Source organism: Brachyhypopomus gauderio, unplaced genomic scaffold, assembly GCF_052324685.1.
Source record: "Brachyhypopomus gauderio isolate BG-103 unplaced genomic scaffold, BGAUD_0.2 sc73, whole genome shotgun sequence".
NCBI classification, from domain to species: domain Eukaryota; kingdom Metazoa; phylum Chordata; class Actinopteri; order Gymnotiformes; family Hypopomidae; genus Brachyhypopomus; species Brachyhypopomus gauderio.
The window spans coordinates 1,075,690-1,092,920 of record NW_027506894.1 but is presented as its reverse complement, the minus strand read 5'-3'; the positions used below and the strand labels follow the sequence as shown (position 1 = coordinate 1,092,920).

The following is a 17,231-nucleotide window of genomic DNA, read 5'->3' as shown; positions in this document are numbered from 1 at the left end:
GTGTCTTGCTCAATATTCTATGTAATCTTAAATGGTTGTGACCTTTGACCGTTGTAGACATGTTAAATTGGGGATTAAGCTGTTTCAGCGTGAAATCTCTTCATCCACTGACTGTTTGTCCTCTCTATGATTGAATCAGTCATATGTTGGACACCTGTGGGAGGTGCCCTGTAAACAGCAGTGTGTCATCCATACATTACAGGATCAATAACACATGAGAAGATCTCTGGTGTGTTCAGGCTGTGGGTGGTACCGATCCAGCTGTACTGAGGTACAGGGATCACCATAATATATCCACCTCAGTCCCTGTGCTGGTAGAGGACCCAGACTCTCCTGGGTCTGAAGATACTCTCATCTTCTCAGAATGAAGGAACAGGTGAGAGTGATGTCAAACATCCCACATGTGATGTATGTAGTCTGCATGGACTATACTGGTGTTTGTCATCCGTGCCACTGTTGGGCGCTGTGCTGCCCCATTGTGTGCTTTCTGTCTGTACACCAATGCAGATGCCTTAGTAAAGCAATATGGTTTCAATAGCGAAACGGTGTGTGTGTCCTCGAAGGGTTGTCTAAAGGAACCCACAACACAACATAACATTATTGGCAATGAAGGTGGGATTTTATATTAACTACGTTGTTCCTGCCATGGTATTGACTGTGCGTGGAGGACGGGAAAAGTCCGGCCGCGAGAGAGTGTTATAAGAGTGCTAACGACGTGGCTGGATTCAGATATATCGGACACATAAATGCGTTCAACGAGAACGTGGAACAATGGATGACCTATGTGGAAAGACTCGAGCACTTCGTAGAGGCGAACGAGATCGAGCAAGATAAAAGGGTAGCCGTTTTGCTGTGTAATTTTTAGCCGTGTAATATATGCTGGTACATATGGACATTTTTACGAAGCCTCATAGCTCAGGAAAAGCACTAGCCCTATGGTGCAGTTACTGACAACCCTCTGATTTTATGCCACAGGTGGGTTTCTACAGAGTGTTGGCAATGTCCACGGACTAATCAAAGCTGCCGTATCTAAATGTGTGCATGCTGTTCCTAAAGCATTGCATCGCCCTGCAGCAACATATATAGAATTTCCAAGGATGCATTACATGAAACCAAAGTTGGTTTTCATGCAATTGCAAACATTCCTGGAGTTGTTGGTGCAGTGGACCATTTGGAAGGATATGGGAAATGACACTACCTACCCCATAGAGGGATGCATCGCATGCCAATCATTTGGGAAGCTGTGGGTCATAATGGGTCAGCACACTTTGAGATGGCACTTGTTCTTTAGCATCTTTGAAAGCTGTCGCGCATTCTGGTGTCCAACGCCATGGCGTCCCTTTACACAGAAGAGCATTCAGTGGACAGACAAGGATAGACGACAAGTTAGGAATTAATCTACTGTAATAATTAACAAACCCCAGAAACGAAGTTGACTCACGTCAGTTGGTGCAGGAGCTTCCGTGATTGCCCTGACCTTTGCAGGAGATTTGTGTAGGCCATCGGCATCAATTATGAAGAATTCACATTTTTCTTTCTCTACACGTAATCCGAATTCTTTCAAGCACCCCAGAACTGCATTCAAGTTCTTCAGGTGTTGAACCCGGACCTGGCCAGTAATTAGGATGTTGTCCAGGTAGCAGTGCACATTTGGAAGACCCTGAAGGACCTGGTCTATGGTCCGCTGGAAAATTGCTGGTGATGATGTGATCCCGAAAGCAAGCCTATTATAACAGAAAATACCTTTGGATGTAGTTATTGTCAAGCATTATCTTGATTTTTATTCTACAATCATTTGCAAGTATGCGTGGGACAAATCCAGCTTACTGAAATGTTGTCCTCCTGCTGTGATTAGAGATGTGAATAAATCCTCGATGCACAGGATTGGATATTTCTCTACGCACAGGGCAGGGTTGACTGTCACCTTGAAATCACCACAAATCCTGACGTCTCCATTCTTTTTTACAATGGTCATAATGGGTGTGGCCCAATCGCTAAACTTCACAGGCGATATAATGCCCTCCTCACACAGTCAATCAATTTCAGCCTCCACCTTCAGCCCATCATACAATTCCCTTGAAATCAGACTAACTGCAGCACCTGTGTCTAATTCCATTTCAATTGTCTTACCTTCAATTTTTGGTTTAACACATATATGTGACAAATTTCAGTTGTGCTACTATCGCAACTGGGCCCCTCTTTTGCCTCGGGGTGGTACACTTGTGGTACATTTGTAGCGTTGTTGATTGTTAACTGCTGAGTTCTAAATTTCTCCTCGTTCCTCTAGTCAGCACCTGATCGTAAATACAGTATAGAAAAAACTAACAATGTTCTCGTGCGTACAGCATTGATGGGCTGTGGTGGAGGCTGCGCTGCCTCAGCTTATATGATTGAGGGGTCACCAGTTAAAGGATTTAAAAGAGGTGTAGCAGGTGGTGGTGGGGGGGTGGGGTGTCAATGTCTGAATGGACTGCAGTCATTAGGTTAATGTCTGGATACTTGACTGTATGGACTGAGGCCGTTGGGTGGGTGGAGCAGTAGGTGATGTGGGGAGGGTGTGGGTGTGATGTCTGGGTACTTGACACACCTACACAAGGACACGCCCCCGTTCACAGTCCCCCCCCTTCTGACACACCTACACAAGGACACACCCCCATTTACAGTCCCCCCCCCTTCTGACACACCTACACAAGGACACACCCCCATTTACAGTCCCCCCCCTTCTGACACACCTACACAAGGACACGCCCCCGTTCACAGTCCCCACCTACTGACACACCTACACAAGGACACGCCCCCGCTCACAGTCCCCACCTACTGATACACCTACACAAGGACACGCCCCCGTTCACAGTCCTGCACAAGTTCAAGGAGGGCCATGATCTCCCCCCTACGCAACCGAAATCTGTCACACAGCACATAATCTGGAAGATCTAGGGGGTTCGTATTTAAACACTGTTCTGCATTTAGGAGAACTACATGGTTTCATGGATTACTTCGTCTTCTTAAATTATGTCTTCTATTCAAAGCCAACACTCTTTGAAGAGCTGCCATGTTCCTCACAAAAGCACAACTGCTAGCCTTATGTAACGTTTAACTGAGAAAGGGATGATGCAGGTACAGGAAAGTGAAATCTATTTAAATAAATAAATAACTCTAAACACAGTGAAGAACTAAGCACGGGAGAATACTAGACACAGGGAAACATACTATGCAGACAATGCCAAGTAGCATGGGGCAAATACCAAACCAACAAGAGACAGAATCACATACATAGACATAAGTTAACACGGGGCGAGAACATAACGAACTGAATACTCACTAAAGCAAACACGGATATAAAGAAGAACTAAACCAGATAACAGAGACAAGCTTACAACGATGGGGCAGCGAAACGAGGAGTACTTAAAAACCACGAAGCACAGAAATGACAAGGAACACATACTAAATGAATACAGAAAAACCTGAACACAACATGCATTAAACAACATGAACACAGCTCAACAAACGAACAACAGAATGGAGTGATTAAGCAGGTTACTAAGAAGACACAATGAACTACAACTAGACAAAAGCAGGGACTAAGAAGAGAACTACACACGACTAAGACATGATCCAGGTGAACATGATCCAGGTGAACATGATCCAGGTGAACGGGGATACGTGAGCAACAGAGAAATGCAAATGATAGCACAGGTAATAGTAATACTAAATAAGGAAGACAGAATAACATGGGAAGGGAAACCAGGAATATGCAAACGTATTTGCATGATACTCTCTGTCCCTCAGACAAGTCATCACAGCACCATCCAACAGCCCCATCTAAACACCAGCCAACTAATCACACGCAGCAAGAACAGCACCCCAGACCTTCACTTGCACTGCAATTTAATACCTGAGACCTGTTTTTTCATCGTGACCCTAGATTTAGGTTCGCTTTGATCGTAAATACAGTATAGAAAAAACTAACAATGTTCTCGTGCGTACAGCGTTGATGGGCTGTGGTGGAGGCTGCGCTGCCTCAGCTTATATGATTGAGGGGTCACCAGTTAAAGGATTTAAAAGAGGTGTAGCAGGTGGTGGTGGGGGGGGTGGGGTGTCAATGTCTGAATGGACTGCAGTCATTAGGTTAATGTCTGGATACTTGACTGTATGGACTGAGGCCGTTGGGTGGGTGGAGCAGTAGGTGATGTGGGGAGGGTGTGGGTGTGATGTCTGGGTACTTGACACACCTACACAAGGACACACCCCCATTTACAGCCCCCCCCCCCCCTACTGACACACCTACACAAGGACACGCCCCCATTCACAGTCCCCACCTACTGACACACCTACACAAGGACACGCCCCCGCTCACAGTCCCCACCTACTGATACACCTACACAAGGACACGCCCCCGTTCACAGTCCCCACCTACTGACACACCTACACAAGGACACGCCCCCGCTCACAGTCCCCACCTACTGATACACCTACACAAGGACACGCCCCCGCTCACAGTCCCCACCTACTGACACACCTACACAAGGACACGCCCCCACTCACAGTTCCCACCTACTGACACACCCACACAAGGACACACCCCCACTCAGTCTCCACCTACTGACACAACTCCCTATCATCTAACTCTCCTGTTTCCCTGCCTATAAATGCCTACAGGCCTCTCCTACCCCATTTGCATACATCTGTGTCTCAGTATGTTCAATGCATCACAATTGCTTGGAAGCCCAGAGAATGTGGAGGAATGTAGCGCACCCTGTTCTGCAGAACAAAGAAACAGATCTAGCATGGATGGTTGCCCATGAGATCCTCCCAGATCCTCCGGGCAGTCATGCACTCCTGGGGCATGGCGGCCTCTGCTATTTGTCCACATCTGGGTTGCGGCAGACTGGAGACGGTGGGGCACATTTTCTGGGAGTGTGAGGTGGCGATGGACCTGTGGGTCCCAAGATCGGCCCCCTATCATGCCCGAACCTGCCGGCAGGTGAGGTCCACCCGAAAAGGTGCCCGGCTAGCGGTGCACGGAGTGGGCCATGGAGTGGAAAAGTTACCAGGAAAAGAGTTTGCAGCACTCTGGCTTACCCTAAATTGTGCAAAGACCGCCCTGTGGACCTCAAGAAACCTGCTGGTGGGGAAACGTGTTACGGTGCCACCGCACGCTCTGCTGCAAAGAGGTAAGATCGACGCTGCGGGGGGCACCGGGCATCGTCATTCGGAGGAGGGGGCCGAGGCTGCACGCAGGGAGGTCCCCGTAACCCCAAGACAGGCCTGGGCCCCCGCTGACGTTCCTTGAGGAAACTGTGTTCTGAAAAGGCACAGTGGGCAGGGGGAGAACCTCCGCTGGGCCAGCAGACTGACAGGACAGGGGAGCGCACTTCCACCAACCTCTGGGTTACTCTAGAGATTGGACCAGACTGGGGTGGGCCTTTTTAAACAGATTGAATGATGTTCATGTTTTATCCCTTTTAGTAGGTCATAGCAAGAGGAAATTTCGTTTAATACAAACTCCTTGGCAATACTTTTACGTGGCATATAAGAAGCCTGGGGTTTGGAACCAGGTGGAAATAACAGACTATGGGAACTGTGGACAGTATGATTATGGTGAAGTATCTCTTGCTTTAAATAAGATAAGCAAAGCATGTTTTAACAGCAGTAGTTTTATTCCTTTATGTATTCATTTATTTATTCATTTTATCCACCCTGCATATTTATTATTTTTATGACGAACATGTAATAGAGTGTTCCATGTTGTGGTGGACAGGTGGGTGTGAAGAGAGGAAGATGATGTCATCTTGTTTGGGATGTCTTGCCTCCTCTCCGACTCCAAGAGGGGAGGACCGCTGGAAAAAAGAGAGAATGTATGTTTATACAGATGTCTGCAGAAAAACTTCATGGCAAAACATGAAAAAAATTTGATGAAAGGATAATTTATTCTACACATGTAATTTAATGTAAGATACAGTGGCGTGCACAGACATTTTGGGGGCAAGTGCTTGAGGGGGGCAATTTTTTCCCAGCGCACGTGGAACACTTCATTATGAAAAAAATTACATGCACATGTTGAATGAAAAGTGAACTTTCAATGGAAAAAAGTCACACCGCCAACTGATAAAATCCATATCCAATATTAACTATATACTGTCACGTTACAGCCCCGACCCCTCCCTTTTGGGCGTGTGTTTACGTTGTCTGCGTCTACTCGTCTGCGTCTGTGTATCTTTGTGGGTGCGGTTACGTCTTACCTGTGGCTCATCTCGTCATCACGTGGGGTTTATGTGGTTTGTCTATTTAATGTGCGTTCACACAGTGTCCTGTGCTTGTCGTTGTTGGAGTCTATATGTTACTGTGTCTATTTAATTAAACGTGCGCATCCGCGCTGTGTGTGTGTAAATAAACGTGCGTCTGTGCAAGCTGGAGTGGACTTGTGCCTCGTCCTAGCGTCCTGTGCGTTCTAGCAGCACCGACCGTTACAGAACGACGAGCCGAATATAATGCCAGGCTATGCCACCCGGGCCAAGAAGGGGAAGAGGCCCAGCAGGCACCACCATGCCCCATCCCCTGCCCAGCACCGCAACGCCCCCGCGACCCTCAAGGAGATGCAGCAGGACCCGGTGTGTGTGGCTATGCTGCGTCAGGCGAGAGAGACCCAGATAGCTGAGATGGCAGACTTCCGCCAGGCTGCTGTAGAGCTGTGGAAGGAGCGACACCTCGCTCCCACCAGAGCCCGCACGCCACTGAGGGTAGGCTCCCTCGAACTCTGCTCCACGGAGAAGACCCCCGAGAGCGAGTTCAAGGGGGAGGAGTCAGAGACAGACTCCGAGGAGGAGGAGAACTCCCCTCCGTCCGTATACTCGGCCCCACCGAGTATTACAGCGAGGGTGAGGAGGAAGAGGAGAACCCTCCTCCGGCCGTATGATTGGTTCCCACTGAGTACGACGGGAAAGTCGAGGAAGATGACCATCCCTCTTCCGTGTACTCCGCCCCCACCGAGTACTACGGTGAGGGCGAAGAGGAGGAAGACCATCCCCATTCGGTATGCTCCGCCCCCACCGAGTACTACGGTGAGGGTGAGGAAGGAGAGAAGAGCCATCCATCTTCCGTGTTCTCGGAGGATTCCTCCGCGTCAGAGGAAGAGGATGTAACCCCTCCCCCATCCGAGTGCACCGGTTTCTACAAGTACTTGGAAGGGGAGCTCTACACTGAGGAAGAGGATTTGAGTCCGGCCCCCTCGGAATACTCTGGGGAGACGGTGAGGGGAAAGAGAGGGCGGAGGGAGGAGCCATTTCCCTATCCGTAATGGATTGGTCCTGGGGCGAAACCCTGGTGGAGCCCATGATCTGGCGTTCGGGCGGAGACGGAGAGAGAGAGCACCGCACAAGAGGCCGGATCAGAGGGGCGTTCACCAGGGGAAGGCGACGCCCCGTGGTGGGGCGAGAGAGAGAGCGGCAGCAGAGCCATCCTTCGGCGCGCCCCTCGGGGGCTACCGGAGAGACCAGTCGTGCTGCACACAGCGCATCTGCCCGCCGCGCCGCACCCGGAGGAGGATTCGCGGCAAGGGTGGGAGGAGGACCGCCTATGGCAGCGTCTGCAGCTCTGGGGGGGTTTCCCCTCCTGACAGCCCTCCTACAAGCGCGGAGCCTGGCTCCGTTTGTGTGTGTGCCTGTCCCAGTGTTTGTGTCTGTCCCGGTGTTCGTTCCAAATCCTCTTTTCCCTTTCGTGCCACTGTCCATTAATGTTCCTGTTTGTGTTTTTGTCAACGTGCCGTTATGTTTGTCTAACGTGTTTTCCCCGGTCTTCCCAGGGAGGGTGTTCTAAGCTGTTCATGGTGGACTCTCCACCGAGGGCGGTCACCTCCCAGACGCAGGACTGAACGCGTCAGATCTGCCCATCGATGTGGGTTCGGAGCACTTGGTCCTGTTGGCACCCCAGGACGGGTAGTGCCCTTGGTGGGGGCATCTGTCACGTTACGGTCCCCGACCCCTCCCTTTTGGGCGTGTGTTTACTCGTCGTTGTTGGAGTCTATATGTTACTGTGTCTATTTGTAATAATTAAACGTGCGCATCCGCGGTGTGTGTGTGTACATAAACATGCGTCTGTGCAAGCTGGAGTGGACTCGTGCCTCGTCCTTCTAACCGCACCGACCGTTACATATACAGTCATTAAGTCCTTCAGTTAACTTCTGTTTACCCTCCACTGTCTGCAGGCCTTGTTGCATATATTTTGCAATTAGTAAATCAATATAGGCCTACAATTAAGACAGTAAAAAGACCAAAAAGTAGGAGGAGTTATAGGCTACTGAGTGTTGTCATTACATGAATGCAGATGGGCATTTTTCACAGGTAATGGGGAACTTCCTGTTTCTTCTTTCACAAATGAATGTGTTAATTCATATTGCCGAACAAAACCTATACAACAGAATACGTTCAGCTTAACACATAGATTTGCAAACTGTACCTTAATTATTTGTATGTGGTCGTCCTCACGTTATCTATCATTGATTTGGGCTAGAGCGACTAGTTTATCAGGTGACCAGTCGGCTAAAAATGCTTAGTAGTTTGTTGCTGTATGAGACATGAAAATGCACAAGAAGATGATTTCACGTTGGGCTGAGAGGGCAAACGGTACGATTTGACTTGATGTGTATGTGGCCTGGCTGGTGGGGACGGGAGAAGAAGTCTATCTGTGACCGTGTGTGCTGTGCTAAAGACGCTTCCTTCCACTCGCTGAACTGAACTGCTGCTGCAGCGCATCTGGTGTTAAAGGAAGAGAGAGGTCGGGTGTGTGCGAGGTGGTGGCTCATTACAGGGCATTGTTTTTAATCGCTCAGGTTTTCAAAAGATCATTTCAAACCGACCTCAGTAAAATGATGATAATAATAATATATTTTTTTTTAAACCGAAGTTTCAAAAGGGCACTTTCGTTGATAAACACTTTTGAATGACATCAACACAGACAATTTGGTGAAAATAAATGATACTTTTATTTAAAACCAACTATTCTAAAACAAACAGCATCAACAAGGATCAGTATATTTACAGTGAAGACAGCGTATCTAGTGTGTGTGTGTGTGTGTGTGTGTATGTGTAAAAAGGGGAGGAGAGTAGTGTGTGTGTGCGCGCTTGTGCGCTCGTGAGGAGGCGGGGGTTGTAGTTTCAGTTCTCCTATGGACAGAATTGCCAGGTTCGCGGTTTTCACGCCAAATTGGGCTTGTTTGAAAATCCAGCCGCGGGTAAAATTTCTGGGGTCGCGGGGTGCGGGATATTTTTGTAGGACCTGCCAACCCTGCCTATGGAGAACAAAGCAACTAAAATGGCGCCAACTTTAAACAGCAGAGCAGCTCAGCCGGTTTATGTTTATTCCAACGTGGTCAGAACAAAGGATAATGGCGCTGGCTAAATAACAAAAAAATTTATGTGGTGTGTCTGAGAATGGGGAAGACCACAATATATGACTCTGATATAGGCATTTCTCAAAAATTTGGCTTCAAGTTTAATTCTTTTGAACATCTCATCCTCACTGTATCTAATGTTTCAAATTTAACAACCAAAAAAGCGTCGCAGTCGTTTATGTTAATTACTATTTACCGCCCCCCTGGTTCATACTCTGAGTTCTTGCAGGAGTTTTCAGACTTCCTGTCTCATGTAGTGCTATCAGCCGATAAGGTGATTATAGTGGGCGATTTTAATATCCATTTTGAAAATCTGTGTGACTCTTTTAGCATACATTTTCAAGCAATTCTTGTTTCAGTGGGTATCACTCAGAATGTGGTGGGTCCTACGCATAACTGTAGTCATACTTTAGACTTGGTCTTGTCATTTGGTATTGACATATCCAGTTTAGCAATTCTTCCTCAGAATGAGGCTGTTTCTGACCACAGCCTCATAACGTACGAGTTGTGTTTAACTGACTGTATTCATCGGCCACCCCGCTACCAAATTAAACGAGCTATAACACCCAGCACCATAGCCGCGCTCACTGATATTTTACCGGGTCTGACAAACACTGATCCACTTGTAGCTCCGGAAGGACTAGAGCGTTTCACCGAGCACGTCGAGACTTCCCTTCGTACAGCTTCAGACAAAGTTGCGCCATTACGATATAAGAGAGTCACTGAGAGAAGAATAGCACCATGGTACAATGAGCACACGCGTAGCCTCAAACGAGCCACGCATATCCTGGAGCGTAAATGGCGAAATTCAAAGTTAGAAGTGTATAGACTATCATGGAAAAGCAGCCTTATTGAATATAAGCATGCCCTCCATACGGCAAAGTCCTTATACTTATCGGCCTTAATAGAAAAACATAAAAACAATTCAGGACTCCTTTTTAAAACTGTTTCCAACCTTACGAGGAGTCACAAACAAATCAATTCTCTAATTCCACTAGAGCAGGGGTACTCAACTGGATCCGGACCCGAACGCAGTCCTGTCTGGACCCAATCTCATTCCTGATTAACTGTATACGGACCAAAACAAAACCGTAGCATTTATTTCAGGGCTATTGAAAAAACACTCCGTCACGAGTGTTACGTTCGCCACCCAGCTCAACAACTTACGTTTGCCACCCCCCCGCTAAACAACTTACGTTCGCCACCCCCGCCGTACCGGACCTCAGGTCACAGGTATCTGCCAAAATTGGACCGCGGACAAATTTAGTTGAGTACGCCTGCACTAGAGTGTAGCAGTAACAATTTTATGAAGTTCTTTAATGATAAGATTGATAAAATTAGGGAAAAAATTAGTAGTGCTATCTCAGAGCCTGTCAACATGCCAATGCACCTTGACAGCTGTCTGGTCAGCTCCGATGCCCCGTTAGAGTCCTTCTCCCCAATTGGTCGTGAGGAGCTTATTTCACTGGTGAAATCTGCTAAACCCTCCACATGCATACTAGATGCTGTACCAACCCATCTACTTAAAGAATTACTGCACAGCAATGTAGAACCGTTGCTTACTATAATAAATTATTCTCTGAGCCTGGGCTACGTTCCCAGTTCATTTAAACTTGCGGTCATCAAGCCGCTAATTAAAAAACCTGATCTTAACCCCCAGGAACTGTCCAACTATAGGCCAATTTCAAATCTGTCATTCATATCCAAAATTTTTGAGAAAGTAGTTTCTTCTCAACTCTCTTCCTTCTTACAGACAGAACATGTCTTAAGAGTTATTTCAGTCTGGATTTAGAGCTCATCACAGCACTGAAACGGCACTGACTAAAGTATTGAACAATCTCTTAATATCCTCTGATAAAGGACACATTTCTTTTCTCATACTGCTAGACCTCAGTGCTGCTTTTGACACCATTGACCATAATATTCTACTTACTAGGCTGGAGACACTCATTAGCATAAGAGGTCAAGCACTCTCCTGGTTCAGGTCCTACCTGACAGATCGTTACCAATTTGTACTAGTAAATAATGAATGCTCAGAGCATTCTAAAGTAAAGTATGGTGTCCCACAAGGATCTGTACTGGGCCCCATATTATTTTCATTATATATGCTACCACTGGGCACTATCATTCGTAGGCATGGTATTAGCTTCCATTGCTACGCAGATTATACTCAGTTGTATATATCTTCTAATCCAGATGATATCACTACAACTCGCAAGATTGAGAACTGCGTCCAGGACATTAAAAACTGGATGGCATCTAATTTTCTTCAACTGAATTCTGACAAGACTGAGGTGCTGATTCTTGGGCCTAAAGCTGCTAGAAGCAATTGGGCTGATATTCCCCTTACCCTAGATGGTTTTTCAGTAACACCTAAATCTACTGCAAAAAGTTTAGGTGTCACTATTGATTCTGATCTTTCATTTGACAGACATGTATGCAATGTCACTAAGGCTGCCTTTTTCCATTTACGTAATATTGCCAAGCTGAGACACTTACTTTCATTAGCTGACGCAGAGAAACTGGTCCATGCTTTTGTCTCGTTGAGATTGGACTACTGTAATAGTCTTCTAATTGGATGCTCTAAACAGTCCATAAAGAAGCTACAACTTGTACAAAATGCTGCAGCTAGAGTCCTAACTAAGGCTAGGAAATTCAATCATATTAGTCCCACTCTCGCGCTATTACACTGGCTTCCGATTAAATATCGCATTGAATTAAAAATTCTTCTGTTAACCCAGTGGTTCCCAAACTTTTTCTGCCGTGCCCCCCTTTAGTAGATGAGAATATTTTTGCGCCCCCCCTACACCCCCCCCCCCATATTGACTAGGGATGTGTTGAAAACTTACAAAAACAATAGGTTCACAACTTTGGTCAAACATGAAAAAAATTAACTGCAAGAAACATTTTAAATGGTTCAAGAATTCTAAATGTAATTTAAAATAAATAAGGAGATGAAATAAGAGAAACAGCAATACATATGCGGCTAGTTTGCAAGCGCAGACATCACGCAGAGCACAAAGCATGTAACGGCCAGAAATATGTGTACTGTCTCTTTAAGGGAGCTAGTTGAGCGTGCGTATGGAATATTGTTTTTTTAGCTTTCCGCCGTAGACCGAGTCAGACCACTGCTCTTTAATTTATTTCTGTAAGTAACGCATTAAATGAGCTTTGGACAACTCACCAGTTCATGTATGAACAGTGAAGTATTGCTGGAGCCCAGGTTTATTTTGGTCAACCAGCAAATAAACGGACTAAGTGGAATACCACCAGCGCGAGTATTAGGGTTGAACTAACTCCGAAAAGCAAGCAATACAAGCATATAATTAGAGTGAATAGATCTGTTTTTATGGATCGGTCACATTGTCCCCGATACCCGATCTAGAATTTTTTCAGATATTAATATCGGAATCGGTGCATCCCTAATATTGACACATGTGCACGTTTTACTTTCAAGCTCCGCGCCCCCCCTGCAATAGCTCCGCGCCCCACCTAGGGGGCGCGCCCCCCACTTTGGGAACCACTGTGTTAACCTATAAGGCGTTAAATGGTCTCGCCCCAGAATATCTGAGTGAACTCATTGCTTACTACAACCCATCTCACCCTTTGTGCTCCCAAAATGCTGGATTTCTCCTAGCTCCAAAAATTTGTAAGACTACAGCCGGAGGCAGAGCTTTCTCCTTTAAAGCCCCCCAATTATGGAATAGCCTTCCAGCTCCAATCCGAGATTCTGACACAGTTCCAATCTTTAAATCTAGATTTAAGACTCACCTATTTAATCAAGTCTTCAGCTAATATTCCCCTTCTAAGGTGTAGGGGCTTGGGGGCCCCCAGACGTTGAGATTTCTGGTGATCTGAGATGTTGATGCTGTCATCCAGCTGTGTCATGGCATCACTCTATTTGTGACAATGACTTGACTGGAAAGCAATGTCTTAGTGAGCCCTCATGACTGTGGTCACCTCTGAACCCCTCCCTTTAGTTATGCTGCTATAGATTAGCCTGCTGGAGCCACATGCTCATCACTGGCACGTGAGCTATGTACATTTAAATTAATGGTGGTTTAAATCCATGTCCACTCAGTCTGTATTTCTATCTTCTTGCATGCCTCCACCCAAGATGATTGGATCCAGGCACCTGCAGGCACCTGGGGGATGGTCTGGCTTGCCGGTGGATGTGCTGATGCCGGGGTTGGATGAGTCGTTACCACGAGGGATCGTGCTGATGCTGGCCCGCCTGAGGCCCACCACCTGAGGCCCACCGCCTGCACTGAGGGGACTGAGGCTGCTTGGCCAGGGAACAGGAGCCTTGACTGTTGCTGTGAAACTGTGGAACCACCCTGCAACCACAGACTTGTGTTAACGGGCCGCCCAATGGAGGATGGGTTCCCTTTTGAGTCTTGGTCCTCCCGAGGTTTCTTCCTAATCCCCACCCTATAGGGAGTTTTTCCTCGCCACTGTCGCCTTTGGCTTGCTCATTAGGGATCTGGACCCATACGATTGTAAAGCTGCTTTGTGACAACGTGTGTTGTGAAAAGCGCTATATAAATAAATTTGACTTTGACTTTATTAAATAGGCCTAACCTTGTAACGTGGGAGTGTACACACCGCGTGTAAAAACAGAGAGAAGGGTGCCCGCTCACACTAACACTAAGAGTTGCAGAGCCAGTAGACAGTGTGAGAGAGAAGCGTGCACTCCCAACAAAGAATCACCAACGCAAATCAATGAGAAAAAAAATCAATGCGCAGAAAATAAAACGAAACCATACGTACACGGGACAATAGAGAACAAAAAGCAATGCGGAAAACTCAACCGTAGAGAGACGGGAGAAAATTAACAAAGGCAATCAAAAGACGCTGAAAAACTCAACGCATTAAATTAAACTAAGGATGCCAGGGGAAGAGACTGGCAGCAGGCAAAACACTGGGACTGACTCGGGAGCCTCTAGTGGCGGCTGGAGGAAAAGCATCCGAGCCAGCCCTGACAAACCTAGGTGCAGGTCAAACCAGAGAGAGACATGGATGAGCCTCTCTTAAATAGGTCTAACCTAGGTTCAGGTCAAACCAGAGAGAGAGAGATGGTTGGTTGATCAGGGTATTTAAACACCTGGATACTGTGACAGAAGTTATTTATTAGATCATGTTTAGATTATAAGAGATCATTATGAACTTTATGATTTAGTACATGTCCATTCTGACTAAGCAGAAGGACTACAATAATGAAGTAGTGTGATTCAGTGTAACCATGTTTAGTTCATATTATGCATGTGTGCTATACTGTGACCCAGGTCAGGGAGAGTGCTGAGGGTAAGAGCACTCTGTTAACTGGTAGTCACTAGGCTACTGGTCTTGGGTCATTTAGCTTTCTCTGTGTTCAACTGATACATCAGTTTCTTCCGCTAACTCTACGGAAGTCCATATTGGGAGATACACACACGTGAGACAAAGAAGCCTGCTGGGCGCCTATATTTTAGAACATGCTGTGCTAAAGATAACCTGCTTGCTAGAACTGTTGAATTGTGTTTAAGATTGTATATAAGCAGGGGGACTGCCCCCCTGCCTTCAGAGTTGTCATGCTTGAATTAGACTCTCATGTCTGTGTCTGTCTTGTATCTGTGTTTTTCCTATTTATATATTTATATTTTTGTAATAAATTAATCATTTTAACCACGTCTGAGTCCTCATCCATTTCCAGAAAATTTCCACGACAATACCACATACTATAAACACACCCTTTCTTCCATCAAGGCAAGCTAGTTCAATGTGTTGCCGGTGGTACTGCCACCTGCTGGTTTAGCATGGTATCTACACCGTCCTAATGAGCTTCTTTCTTTTGTGTGTGAAGCACGTTGAGTCTCCAGTGTGTATGAAAGGTGCTGTATAAATAAACTTGCCTTGACTTGCCTACATTGTCATTTTGTGTTTTTGTGCAGTTTGTTTTAATGTTCAGTTGACAAACAGAAAAACCTTTCCAGCATGTGTCCTTAGACTCTTGACCACTAACATAAACCATCTGAACACTTCCAAACTGCCTCTACACACTGCTGGAACTGGGATGTGAGTGACTCACCTCTAACGTTTAGGTTGACATATGTAGACTTTCCACAGTAGTAATTTCCAGCATCTTCTTCCCTGAGGTTTAAGATGAGCAGAGAGAAGTTACTGGAGGGTGTTTGATCAAATATGGAGACTCTGTCCCTGTAGCGTCCTGCGTCATTAGACACCACAGTGGGACCTGTAGACTGAAGTGAAAATCCAACGGTCCATTTGATGATGTCATGGTTGTCTGGACAACGGCAGGACAGCAGTACAGACTCTCCTGGGGAACGACTGACATGGAATTCTTGAGACTCCATCCTGGTGCAACCTGCAGAAGACACAGTGCAATAAAACCATCATCACCTTCTACCTGCAGTGTACCACACATTCATTACTTCATTCAGTGATCTCTAATGCACTGTTCTGTGAGTGGAGGAGGAACTGATGTTGGAACAGACTGTACCAGACAAGACAAAAATACAGCAGAATGAAGAACATGGAGTCTGGTCTGTTGGGGACACAGTCTGGTCCGTTGGGGACACAGTCTGGTTCGTTGGGGACACAGTCTGGTTCCTTGGGGACACAGTCTGGTCTGTTAGTGACACAGTCTGGTCTGTTGGGGACACAGTCTGGTTCGTTGGGGACACAGTCTGGTCTGATAGAGACACAGTTGATGTATCAAAAACTATCAGGAAATAACGAACTGGCAGAAAGTGCGTAAAGAATGACGGGGGTGTGTGGAGATCAGACGTCTCTCACGATGTGAAGACAAACAGACACCACAACAACATCCAGTAAGGACAGTGTGTCCCAGTGAAGAACTTTGTGAAGGTTTGTAATGAACAAAGAAAGCTGAGAAGATCCACTGTGTGGAGGAGGATGACCAGGATGAATCTTCAGATGATCATGAGATCAGTTTAACACATGAGACAAGAGGAGGAATGAACACACACACACACACACACACACACACACACACACAACTCACGTTCACGTAGTGAACACACACACAGAACAGAGACACCACAACACACGTTCACATAGTGGACACACACACACACACACACACACACACACACACACAGAGAACAAACACCACAACACACATTCACATAGTGGACACACACACACACACACACAGAACAGAGACACCACAACACACGTTCACATAGTGGTGTAAATACTTGTACAGATGTTCATCAGAGTATCACAGAGATGAACACATCACCATGACAACCTTCCTGCTGCAGGAAATAATGTAGAGAGAACAGTGTGAGGAGAACCTGCACACACTAAATACCCCACACACAACACAGGGTTGTGGGTGTGGCCATGAACCACACCCACTCTGTACCTGGAGCACTGGCTCCGCCTCATTGATATTCCTCATATCAAATCCAGAGGTGGGTAGGAACGTGTTACATTTACTCCGTTACATTTACTCAAGTAGCTTTTTGGACAAAAATGTACTTGTAGGAGTAGTTTTAATATGAACGACTTCTACTTTTACTTGAGTAAATATGTGCTGAGAAAAATGCGACTTTTACTCCGTTACAATCGGATTTGCGTCACGTGCTACCGTTACTTTAGTTTTGTAAATAATTCGTCTTTTCAGTGAGAAGACTGACCAACGTTTCGTCACCCGAGTACGAGTGACCAATCAAATGAAGCCGGTCAGTCACGTGATCACATACGCAAACTTTCTTCACCAGTAGCAAGAAAGTGACAGAAAAACCTACCGAGCATCCCTGACCTCATACAGCCAATGTTTACATTACAAACGTGTAAAAGGACAGTTATATAATGC

General features: G+C 46.3%; 2 long non-coding RNA genes across 2 annotated transcripts in view; both read right to left on the bottom strand.

Annotated features, from left to right (window-relative positions):
• Positions 1 to 1,212: 1,212 nt before the first annotated feature.
• On the bottom strand, positions 1,213 to 2,171 carry LOC143491276 (uncharacterized). The gene is made up of 3 exons (XR_013125169.1): positions 1,828 to 2,171; positions 1,442 to 1,724; positions 1,213 to 1,339 (listed from the first exon to the last, which is right to left on the bottom strand). It is a non-coding gene; the product is annotated as an uncharacterized LOC143491276 (long non-coding RNA).
• Positions 2,172 to 5,441: 3,270 nt separating this feature from the next.
• LOC143491273 (uncharacterized) overlaps positions 5,442 to 17,231 on the bottom strand; it is a 14,453-nt gene continuing 2,663 nt past the window's right edge. The window contains exons 2-3 of the long non-coding RNA XR_013125166.1: positions 15,456 to 15,752; positions 5,442 to 5,840 (exon numbers count right to left, since the gene is read on the bottom strand). This is a non-coding gene — a long non-coding RNA (uncharacterized LOC143491273). The remainder of the gene's footprint in view (positions 5,841 to 15,455; positions 15,753 to 17,231) is intronic.